General features: G+C 37.9%; 1 long non-coding RNA gene across 1 annotated transcript; it reads right to left on the reverse strand.

Moving 5' to 3' along the window:
• Positions 1-533: 533 nt before the first annotated feature.
• Positions 534-4,234, reverse strand: LOC131918714 (uncharacterized). The gene is made up of 2 exons (XR_009381070.1): positions 4,058-4,234; positions 534-765 (listed from the first exon to the last, which is right to left on the reverse strand). It is a non-coding gene; the product is annotated as an uncharacterized LOC131918714 (long non-coding RNA).
• Between the last annotated feature and the right edge of the window lie 8,803 nt (positions 4,235-13,037).

Raw genomic sequence — 13,037 nt, forward strand, 5'->3', positions numbered from 1 at the left:
TGTGGAGGGCAAAGCAAACAGAAAAAGTATAGAAGAACAAGTTTGAGGGTAGTATTCTGCCTTCCGACAGGAAGCACCGCTGAGGGTCATAACAGGAAAACAAGGGAAGAAGGAATGGTTAGTAAGTTCAGAGAGCTGTGGAGGAAATGCAGGGCTATCAGCCTGCACCTGGCAGGGAGGTGAGGGAGGAGTGAGTCTGTATCTATTCTCCTTTCCTTTCTTCTCTCCGTTAGAATCCAGAAGTTAAAGTCAGCCTCTTGGACACAGAGCCAAGCAGGGAAGAACAGAAAGCATAACTAGAGGGGAAATGGAGGAAATTTATATGACACTTGCTATTTGAGTTCAACAGTATAAAACAGGAGACAGGACAAAGATGTAAAAGGACTCTCCAGTGTTTCCAAGAAACTCAAATCTGAACATGATTCAATGAACTCATTGGAAATTCAAATAGCCTATCAGTAAGGTCACAAGCAGTAAACAAAGTGTATTTTACATACCCGATATTGAGACTGTGATTCATGAGCGAGTCTAGGTTTTCATGAATGGTTATGGATTTAGTTTTGGAATGACTCATACAATACCCTCAGGATCAGTGGGGAAAGAGTTACAGAAATTGAGGGAGATATCATAGGTGTGTGCTTCATACTACCCTCCTGTGCTAGCCCCAGTCAGCTTTGCTGCAATGTCTTTGTCCGTGTGCGCTCTTGTACATAAAACTTATTCTGCTTTGACTCATGCACAGGCAGTGACAGCCAGAAGTTGGACCTGGAAAAATATAATAACAAAAAGGGTAATCTGACATTATAGAAACAAGTCATGCTATGATTCAGAGAGCTTGAGTAATAGAATTGCTTCTTAAATGTTTCTTAATTACGGAATATGCATTTTTATACAAATTTTAATTTTTTAACTTCAAATTAAATGTTGTGTAAGAATCATTAATTTATAATGATAAATGAATCTTTTAACATTTATGTTCTCAGTATGAATAAAAAGTAATAATTTGATAACTAAAACCTTCATAAAATGAACAATTAGCCAAGAACACTTAAAGCAAGATCCAGGAGAGAATAATAATAATCAGTGTTTGCGCAAATAGGTTGATTTATCTGAATAAAAACATTACGGGCTGATGAGGCTTAGTGATAGAGTACTTGCATAGCATGCATGAAGCCCTGGGTTTGATCCTCAGTACAGTATACACTGGGCATAGTGGGGCACACCTCTAATCCCAGCATTCAGGAAGTAGAAGCAGGAAGATCAGGGTTCAAGGCCAACCTGGGCTACATGAAGTACTGTCTCAACAAACAAAACTAAACTAAACAAACTAATAAAATAATTATGTGCATCAGTAAGATGCTCCAGCAAATAGCATATATATATATATATATATATTTAATACATTTAAAGAATCTTCACTCTTTTGTCTATAGCACTTACCAATATAAAAAAATCTTAATGTAGTTTTGAAAAGTATCACAAATATAATTGTGTGTGTTTAGAGTTAGAGATATTTTTTTCTTTTTGTGTTCTACATAAGCTAATATCACTATAACTCACCCCTAAAAGGTTTTTACAGGTTTTCTTAACTTTCTCTTGATCTATCTACCTACTGATTTGCCTATCATCTATCTATCTTCTTGTTTGTCTATCTCCATCATCAGCACACACAAATTATGAATAATTATGGTGTGGCATATGATGTTATGCTGTGTATATTTGTTACGTAATGCCCAAATACAACTAAACATACCTATTTCTTCAAACATGTCTTTGTAGTGATTTTTTAAAATTTTTTGAAGTATCCAGTTCATTATTGCTGTCTATACTCATCCTAATGTGTAACAGAAAACCAAAATTATGTTTCTGTCACATGCTGTCTGTACCCCCACTGCCCTACACTCCCACCTTATTTTTGTTCCTAACTGCAACTCAGTAGCTACTGCATGATTTTCTTCAGTAGCTCCTCACTTTACTTAGCCTTTAAAAACCTCTACTATGCTTTCAACTTCTATGTGGTAGATCTTTTCAGTTTCTACATATGAATATGAGATTGCAATATATATGCTTCATGCCTCATTTTACATAATTGTCCTTTGGTCCCATACATTATCATAATGGATGGGATTTCATCCTTTATAATGGTGTGATAGTATTCTGTTATATTCATATAGCTTATTTTTGGCACTTTAGTTTATTCTACTTGGCTATCATGACTAACTGCAATAAATTTGAGGCATGTAGACTTGTCTTGAACATACTGAATTAATTTCATTTTATATACCTATTAGTGAAATTATTAGATTATATGGCAGTTCTATTTTTAATTTCTTGAAGAATCTCCATAATATTTTCTATAATATCTGCACTAATTTAAATTCTAATCAGAACTATGTAAGTACTCCCCTTTATTCATATCCTTGACAACACTAGCCTTCCTTTTTATAACAACCATTCTTTTTAAATATATGTATATATAATTACATTGTTTTCTTCCACCCTCTTCTTCCAACTTTTCCCACATCCCCTCACATCTTAAATTCTTGAGCTCCTATTCTTTAATTATTATTGTTACACATATATGTGAATAAATATATAAACATAATCTGCTGAATCCATTCAGTGTTTCTTGTATGCACATGAACTCATGTCTGGCCACTTTTGCCAGCAGGGACAAGAAAAACACCACAAGAAAGGTTTTGGGAACAGTAAAATGATTCAATGTAAGGAACACTACCACTTCGTCAACAGGAATGACACCAAGGAAGATGTATTTGTATAGCAGACTGCTGGAAAGAGCAACCCAAGGAAGCATACTGCAGTGGAGATGGAGAGACTGTGGAGTTCGACATTGCTGAAGGAGAAAAGGCCGTAGAGACTGCAATGATGCAGGCCCCTGTGGAGTTCCACTTCAAGGCAGTAAATACACAGCAGACCAAAACCATTGTGGATGCTATGCATATCACGGGGCCTCTGATCAATTGCCAGCAAAATTACCAGTTTCCCCACAAGTTAGTTTCCTTTGGATATGTGGTTTACTTCTGGATCTTTACTGTGTTTTATTTTGCATTTTTTATTTTCATTGAATTCAGCTTTGAGCATTGGCTTTTCCTCACTTTTTAAATTTTAGTCATAAATAGTAAAATTACGCTAAATATTTTACAATCTCTTTTCTCTGAGGTGATTCCTGGTAACGTAGTCATTGGTATTATCTGACTATATGTGTATGAGATGAGGTTTCTAAATCTTATCAGCAGAATCACCTTCTCCTGTCCTCTGATTTGGAGAATTCAAGCCCTCATTTCTTGCTGTCTAATGTGTGTAATTTGAGAATATTACAATTTTTATGATGTGCCTTGGTTACTGTTCTAGCACTATGAAGAGATACCATGACTAAGGCAGCTTTTAGAAGAAAACATTTAATTGAGAGCTTGCTTATAGTTTCAGAACTTAGTTCATTAAGAGGTCACGTACAACAGCAAGAAGGACAGCCTCCTTCGGGCCATATAGCCCAAGGTCATGGGTGGAGCAAATACCACCACATTTCCCCTTTTTTATCTAAATAAGGAGGTTCCAAACCTAATGTAAACTGTATTCAATAAGAATGATTATCAAGTATTGTCCAGGAAAAACAAAGGGTAATAACATAAACAAAAATGGAACAATGACCAACAAGAACATCAAACAAGAAACACATGCTAAATGTCCAGATCATAGGTAAATGGCAAATTACCGAGATTACTCCAATAGCTGTCCTATCCTGAAGATTCCAACTTTAGTATCTAAAATGTTCATAGCTAAGATATGAGAGGATTATAACTGTAACTATCTAGTCTTCAACCTCATCAAAGACCTGAGAAGGAAAATAATATTACCTGAGTAAACAGGCAGTACAAGCGAGCAACTTCTAAAAATTGCAAGAACTGACAGAGACAGCTGGCAGCCTGAACAGTCACCTAATGTTTCTCAGCACCATTGGGGCATCCATTTTTGGCTACAGGCCTAGAATATCTGACAGACCATTTTCAGAAGCAGGAATTTTGAAAGACTGTCTTACCCTGTCTTGGCAAGTTTCAGCAGTCACTTTTCCTTGTGTCCTGCTCGTCCAGAAAGGACTATGTGCATACGGTCAGCAGTTGAGGCAAGGGCAGTTCTTTGCCCAGCATGCCATTTTGTGCCAAGAAGAAGACAAACTTCCAAACGGAGATGTCTTAGAAGCCCAACATTCTCTCAGGATCAGATCGGTGCTGCCAGGAGCAATCGTGTCTCATGTCAACAGAATTCTAAGTTATGAAAACATTTAAATGCCATATTCTCTAGGTCTATGAAGTGTTTGAAGACTGCCTATCCATCTGACATAAGTTTCTATAAATCTGGAAAACCTAACTAACACAACTATAGATATGACACTCATGGGTGACTATTAATCTGTACGTCTTATCTACCTAAATAAAGGATTCATACTAATAGAGTAAGCAATCTGTAACCTATATACAGTATAAGGACAATGACCTCAAAATTGTGACAGTACACAAAGTATGTTAAACTGAGGTAGAAATGTGCAATATGATAACAATATTCTTAATATGTATCAATATACAAAATATCCTAAACAGAGGTCAAACATACATATAATATGGCAAACATAATTTTACATTTGTATCAATATACAAAATATTTCAAATTTGAGTAGGAACATGTATATGACAGTTATTGTTTTGAATTTGCATCAATATACAAATTATCTTAAATAGGAGTAGAAAAATAGTTTACATTTATATGAATATATAAGAATCCATATCAGTGCAAATTATCTAAGGCTGATAGTCTGCTAAATTAGTTTACAGTTAACTAGTAGATACAATAATCTACCTTAACTATACCTATCCATTTCCCTTTTTTCTTTTCCAAATAACAATCCTGAGTCTAAGTTTTATTGTTTCCCCCCCCAACCCTATAACAAATTATCCATAACCCTGAGAAAAATGAAAATTATTGGGAGAGGGGGAATCATTTTCTTAAAATTGCTTCCTGCTGTCTATGGGGTGATGGTATCTGTGTGGGATCCTGTAAGAAAGCCAAATAGTTAAGTCCCAATAGGACTAGTTGTAATGTTTGTAGCCAGTCTCAGAGTAATGGGTAAGGTTATCTGAGGTTCTGGCTAGAAGTATAATCTGATGGACCATCTCATCTTGGAACTGTCCTGAAGAGTTTGCAGTCCAAAGCTGACCACTGAGTAGTGTTTTTTGGTTTAATGGCATCATTGTGGATCGGGTAGAGTCATTGTTATGGGGCCCCATCTTACTTCTGGAGACTTCAGAGATTGGTATTGGAAAGATTTATTTTTCACTGTGGAAAACTTTAACATTATTAATATCAAAATAGAAAGTTTGTATTTTAAGATTATGTGACATGCAAGGAAGGATTCCTATAAATTATATAAGCGTGGAAAGAAATAGAATAGAATCTTGACAACAATGATCCCTAGATTATTAGATTTCTTCTGCCCCACATTAGTTGACTCTTCTGATATCAGATAGGATCTCTTAATTTTTCTTTTAGTAATATGCTTGGGTTTAGAGAAGGAGGAAGCCACATTCCACTCCAAAGCCAGCTTGATTTATAATTGAATTGGGACCACAACTTTTCTAGAGTTAAAGAGATATAGATGTTAGGCAGTGAGATATTATGTTGTGGAGTATATTGGTACCATTAGGTTCTTTCTTTCTACTGTGGATGTCTGGGTGTCCAAAGTGTTTTGATTTCTTGAAGGTGGGTATTCCTATTAGCCTATAAAGACAAAAAACAGAACCCTGCCCTGATCCTTGTTTGTTGAATTTTCCTTACAACTTGTAGAATTGTCACATTGGTGGATGAGCTATCACTTCTCCTCATCAAGGGGTTTCCCTTGTTTGAATTGAATTTTTATTAATTTTTGTCAGGGACAAAGACAAAATCTCTAGTTAGTGGAAAAATATAGACCCCCCAATAAGACAGGGAACTAGAACATCTTATGGTCAGGTTGCCTAGGGACAGGACATTGAGTCAGAGCCCTTGGCCTTTTTACCCTGTCAACATCCTGCATAAACATCCTACACAAACATCCTGCAGCTGCATTAGCTTGCCCCACCCTATGCAGATAACAGCTTCCTGCTTCCCCCACCCTGCAGGAACTATATAAACCCTCCTGGAGAAAAATAAAGTTGCACCTTGATCAGAGTCTTGTCTTGGTGTATTCCTTTGTGTCTCCTGTCCCTATCCTCATGTCCCCACCACTGGAATTACAAGCATACTACACCACACTTTGAGTTTTTATGTGGGTGGTGGGGATCAAACCTAGGTCCTTGAGTTTATGTAGAAAGAATTTTAATGAATAAAGTATCCTATTAGCCTCATAAACATTATAATTTCTTTTTTAGGCAAGGCCTTTTTTATTATTTTATAATTTAATTTAATTTTACATATCAGCCATGGATTCCCCTGTCCTCCCCCTCCCACTCCCCACTCCCCCACCCCCACCTTTCCCATCTCCTTCAGGGCAAAGACTCCCCTGGGGATTCAGCTCAACCTGGTAGATTCAGTCCAGGCAGGTCCAGTCCCCTCCTCCCAGGCTGAGCCAAGTATCCCTGCATAAGCACCAGGTTCCAAACAGCCAGCTCATGCACTGAGGACAGGTCCCAGTCCCACTGCCTGGATGCCTCCCAAACAGTTCAAGCTAATCAACTGTCTCACTTATCCAGAGGGCCTGATCCAGTTGGGAGCTCCTCAGCTATTGGTTCATAGTTCATGTGTTTCCATTAGTTTGGCTATTTGTCTCTGTGCTTTTTCCAATCTTGGTCTCAACGATTGTTGCTCATACAAACCCTCCTCTTTCTCGCCAATTGGACTCCTGGAGCTCCACCTGGGGCCTGGCCATGGATCTTTGCATCTGCTTCCCTCAGTCATTGGATGAGATTTCTAGCACGACAGTTAGGGTGTTTGGCCATCCTATCACCAGAGTAGGTCAGTTCAGGTTTTCTCTCAACCATTACCAGCAGTCTATTGTGGAGGTATCTTTGTGGATTTCTGGGGACCTCTCTAGCACTTTGCTTCTTCCTATTCTCATGTGGTCTTCATTTATCATGGTCTCTTATTCCTTGTTCTCCCTCTCCGTTCTTGATCCAACTGGGATCTCCTTCTCCCCTAAGCTCTCTTTCCCTTGAACCTTGCCCTTTATTACCCCCACTCATGTCCAGGTTGTTCATGTAGATCTCATCCATTTCTCTGTTATTGGGTGATCCCTGTGTCTTTCTTGGGGTCTTGTTTTCCAGGTAGCCTCCCTGGTGATGTGAGTAGGAGTCCAGTCATCCTTGTTCCACATCTAGTATCCTCCTATGAGTGAGTACATACCATGTTTGTCTTTCTGAGTCTGGGTTACCTCACTCAGGATGATTTTTTTCTAGATCCATCTGTTTGCCTGAAAACCTCATGATGTCATTGTTTTTCTCTGCTGAGTAGTATTCCATTGTGTATATGTACCACATTTTATTTATCCATTCTTCAGTTGAAAGGCATCTAGGTTGTTGAAAGCCAGGTTCTGGCTATAACAAACAATGCTGATATGAACATAGGTGAGCAAGTGCCCTTGTGGTATGATTGAGCATTCCTTGGGTACATGCCCAAGAGTGGTATAGCTGGGTCTTGGGGGAGATTGATTCCCAATTTTCTAAGAAAGCGCCATATTGATTTCCAAAGTGGCTGTACAAGCTTGCATTCCCACCAGTAGTGGAGGAGAGTTCCCCTAGCTCCATATCCTCTCCAGCATAAGCTGTCTTCAGTATTTTTTATCTTAGCCATTCTGACAGGTGTAAGGTGGTATCTCAGAGTTGTTTTGATTTGCATTTCCCTGATGATTAGGGATGTAGAGCAATTCCTTAAATGTCTTTTAGCCATTTGAGCTTCCTCTGTTGAGAATTCTGTTTAGTTCTATAGCCCATTTCTTAATTGGATTGTTGGGCATTTTGATGTCTAATTTCTTGAGTTCTTTATATATTCTGGATATCAGCCCTCTGTCAGATGTGGAGTTGGTGAAGACCTTTTCCCATTCTGTAGGCTGTTGCTTTGTCTTGTTGACCGTGTCCAATGCTGCATTGCTCTTTATTTTGTTGTATGTACTTCTGTCTTGACGTCTGCTCATCTCCTCATGGATTTGTTCTTGGTCTTATCAGTGCTCTTGGTCCAGACAGAGCTGACAGATTCAGGAAGCCTCTCTCTCATCCAGATGGAAGCTCTGGGCCGGATGGGAGATGGGGGCTGGTCTCTAAGTCTCAGGAAGTGCCTGGGGTCTCAGGCAGATGGGTGTGGGGGCAGGGCATGGAGACTGCAGGGTCTGCCTGGGTTCTTGGAAAGGGGGAACCTTCCTGCGGGGCCTTCCCAATGGCCAGAACCTGGGGCCAAGTTGGGCAGATCTTCCCCGGAATGGCTGGTGCCCAGGGATGGGATCTAGGGGCAGGCCTCTCTGGGTATGACCCCAGGCACTCACCTCTTGTCCAGATGGGAGCTCCAGGGTGGGATGGGAAGTGGGGGCTGGTCTCTAAGTCTCAGGAAGTGGCTGGGGTCTCAGGCAGATGGGTGTGGGGGCAGGGTGTGGAGATTGCAGGGTCTGCCGGGGGTCTTGCAAAAGGGGAACCTTCCCAGTGGGGCGGGGGAGTCCTGAAACATTATAATTTTAAATGTGAAACTTCAGGCTATCTACAAACCTGCAAGCTTAGTTCCAGTGTCAGGGCCTGGGAACCTTTTGCTGGTAAGTCACTGTCTCTATTTGTTATCTACCATCTCTTCTCAATGCCTCTTCAAGTAGTGATCTCCACAACCACAGTAATAATAGCTCCAGATGGGTGACCTTCAAGTTCACTTTCTTTATTTTGACTGAGAAGACACTCTTTCCCTTTCCCATCCTTCCCTCTGCCTGCTGCCATCTGTACCCACAAGCTTAGCTCCAGATCCATGGTTTGGGAGCCATCTTCCTCTAGTCCAATTAAACAGCTCACCCACCAGCTTTATCTTTTCTATCTCAGGTCACATATCTCTTGCATTAGCCCAATCTATCACATTAGAAATTTAACTAAAGGAAGAAGTTCACACGCCTAGGTCAAACAGTAAAAACAAAACAAAACAAAACAAAAAACCATGAATGGTCAAGACAGTGTATCTCCCATCAAACCTACAAGTTCTCTAATGAGAACTACCTGGATGAACTCCAGGACACAGAATGTAAAAGAACAATCATAAACTTTATCAACAAATTCAAGGAATTTAAAGAAGACATGAGTAAACACTTCATAGATTGAATTCCTAGAGAATTATAATAAATGGTTGAGTGATGTCCAAAAAAATACAAATGCACAGTTGAATGAAATAATGAAGAGAATTCAGGATTTGAAAAGCAAATTCAATAACATTTTGGTTTTCAATAACATTGAATTCAGAAACATTGAGGAGAATACAAGCTGAAACTAAGATGAAATTGAAAAACACAATATCCTGATTAGAATGTCTTACAGACAGAATACTAGGACACAGGGATAAAGTAGAGGATCTAGATGAAATAAACAAAAAATATGAAAAAAAATAAAGAGCACAGGAAAGGAACATGTAGGTTTGGTCTTTTCATGATATGGGACATATCATGATATGGGACATATCATGAAAAGACCAAACCTTCTAATTATAGGTATGGATGAGAGTGAAGAATTCAGTTCAATGGCACAGGCCAGATATGTGCTGAATAATTTTATGTCAACCTGGACACAAACTAAAGTCATCTAAGAGAAGAAACCCACAAATTAGAAAATGCGTTTGTAAGACTGAGCTGTAAGCAAGTCTGCAGGGCATTTTCTTAGTGATAGATGTGGGAAAGTCCAGGCCATTGTGAGTGGTGCCATCTCTTAGTCATGGGTTCGCTAAGAAATCAGGCTGATGAAGCCATGAGAAGCCAGTAAGCAACACTCTTTCATGACCTCTGTATCAGCTCCTGTCCTTTTAAGTTCCTGTCCTGACTTCCTTTAGTGATGAACAGTTATCTGGAAGTTTAGCCAAATAAACGCCTTCCTCTCAAAGTTGCTTTGGTCATTATGTTTCATCACAGTGATAATAACCCTAACTAGGACAAAATCTTTAACCAGATCAGAGAAGAAATCAAACTAAGGAAAAACACACCCATACAGATACAAGAAGCAAAGAGAACACTGAATAAACAAGACTAGAAAAGAAACATCCCATGGCATATCATACTTAAAACACTAAGTATACATAACAAAGAAAGTGTAGAGAAAACCTCAAAAGAAAAAATGCAAGTCACATATAAAGAAAAACCCATTAGAATAACAGCTTATTATCAATGGGAACTTTAAAAGTCAGAAGAGCTTGGAGCAACACACTTGAAGTTCTAGAAGACCATGACTGCCAACCTAGAATACTGTACCAAGCCAAAACTATTGGCCATAGTTGAAGGAGAAATAAAAACTTTCTATGATGCACATGGCCCAAAAATATCAGTATCGAATGATGACAACAACAGTAAACAACCACTAAACAGAATACTGCAAGCAATAACTGGAGAGAGGAATAAGCACAACCAAGTGAATCTACAAGAAAACAAACAAAGCTATAATTAAAAGAAGTACAAAGCATAACAAAGAACACACATATTTCAATAGTAATTCTAAATATTAATGACCTCAACTTTCCAATCAAAAAATACTGGCTAGCTGAATGGATTAAATAACAAGATCCATCTATCTGTTGTCTATAAGAAACTCATCCTAGTTTTAAGGAGAGGTACCACCTTAAACTGAAAGGATGGAAAATGTATTCCAAGCAAATGTGATCAAGAAGCAAGCAGACATTGTCATCCTATAGACTTCAAAGTAAAAATAATCATTGGGGTCTAGGAAGGGCACTTACTTCTAAACAAGAGACCAATTAATCAGGAAAATATCACTGTATTAACATATATACAAAATTCTTATGCATCCAATTTTCTAAAAAGCATAACAATAGACTTAAAGACACACATGAACACAAACCCCATAATTATAGGTGATTCAACTTTCTCAAATAGATAGGTCATCTGAACAAAAAGTAAACAGAGAAAACTCAGAAGTAAATGACATCTTATTCAAAAGGACCTAATAAAATCTACAGAATATTTCACCTAAACACCAAAAAAATATATATTTTACTTTGCAGTACACAGAAGCTCCTCTACAATAGGCCACATACTGGGTCACAAAATACATCTTAACAAATACAGAAAAATGGAATAATTCCATGCATCCTATCTGACTATTATGTAGTAAACTTAAAGTCAACAGTAAACAAAGCTCCAGTAAGTATGTACACTTATGGAGATTAAGCAACTCATTGCTGAATAATGAATGGGTTAAAGAAAAAATCAAGAAAGAAATGAAATATTCCTAGAAACTAAATGAAAATTAAAACAACACAGCCTCACAAAAGTTCTGTGACACCTTAAAGTAGTTCTAAGGGGGAAGTGCCTACATTGAAAGGCCAGGAAAAGTGCAAACAAAAGAGTGATACAGAACAGTAATTGAGAAAAACAAGAACAAACCAAACCCAAACTGCATAGAAGGCAAGAAATAATAAAAATCAAAGGAGAAATTAATGAAATAGAAACAAAGAAAGCAATACAAAGAGGTCTGGTTCTTTGAGATGATAAACAAAATCAACAGACCATTGGCTTAACTACCAAAAGAAAGAAAGAATTGACTGAAATTAACAGAATTAAAAATGAGCAGGGAAACATTACTACAGACAGAAAAGAAATACAGAATAATATAAAGGAAAATACTCTAAAAATTATACTCCATTAAGTTGGAAAATCTAATGAAACTTTATGAATTTCTTGATTCATCCAAAGTACCAAAGCTAAACCAGGAAGAGACCAACAATGTAAGTAGACCTACAACACAGGAAGAGATTGAAAGAGTAATAAAAAGCCTCTGACTAAAAAAATAGTCCAGGCCAGATGTATCCATAGAAGAATTTTACCACATTATTAAAGAAGAAGTACAACCAATCCATCTTAAACAATTAAAGAAAAGAATAAGAAAAAAAGAAAAGAAACAGAAGGATCCCTCCTACACTCATTCTGTGAAGCCACTACTATTCAAATACCCAAACCAGGAAAAGACACAACAATAAAGCAAAATTATAGATCAATATCTCGGATAAACACAGATATAAAATCCCTCAGTAAACTTAATACAGGTAGATATCAAGATGTTCATACACCATGATCAAGTTGGTGTTATTCCAGAAGTTCAGGGTGAGTTACACATAACTAATAATCATATAAATGGACTTAAAGAGAAAAATCACATGATCATCTCAATAGATAAAGAAAAACCTTTTACAAAATTCATTATGCTTTGATGATAAAAGTTCTAGAGAGAGTGGGACTGGAGGGAACCTACTTCAACATAGTGACGGGTATATATAACAAACCCACAGCCTATATTATCCTAAATTGAGAAAAACTGGAAGCAATCCTAATAAAATCAGGAATGATCTTTGGATCACGTCTCAGTTAGGGTTTCTATTGCTATGAAGAGTCACCAGAACCATGGCAACTCCTAAATGGAAAACTGGCATTGAGGCTGGCTTACAGTTCAGGGGTTTAGTCCATTATTATCATGGTAAGAAGCATGGTAGCATGCACATAGACATGGTGTTGAAGTCGTAGCTGAGCGTTCTGTATCTTGATCTGAAGGCAACAAGAATAGAGATCAACACTGGGCCTGGCTTGAGCTTTTTTTTTTTTTTTTTTTTTTTTAAAGATTTATTTATTTATTATGTATATGATGTTCTGTTTGCACATATCCCTGCAAGCCAGAAGAGGGCACCAGATCTCATTACAGATGGTTGTGAGCCACCATGTGGTTGCTGGGAATTGAACTCAGGACCTTTGGAAGAACAAGCAGTGCTCTTAACCTCTGAGCCACCTCTCCAGCCCCGGCTTGAGCTTTTAAAGATCT

This window comes from Peromyscus eremicus, chromosome 8b (assembly GCF_949786415.1).
Source record: "Peromyscus eremicus chromosome 8b, PerEre_H2_v1, whole genome shotgun sequence".
NCBI lineage: Eukaryota > Metazoa > Chordata > Mammalia > Rodentia > Cricetidae > Peromyscus > Peromyscus eremicus.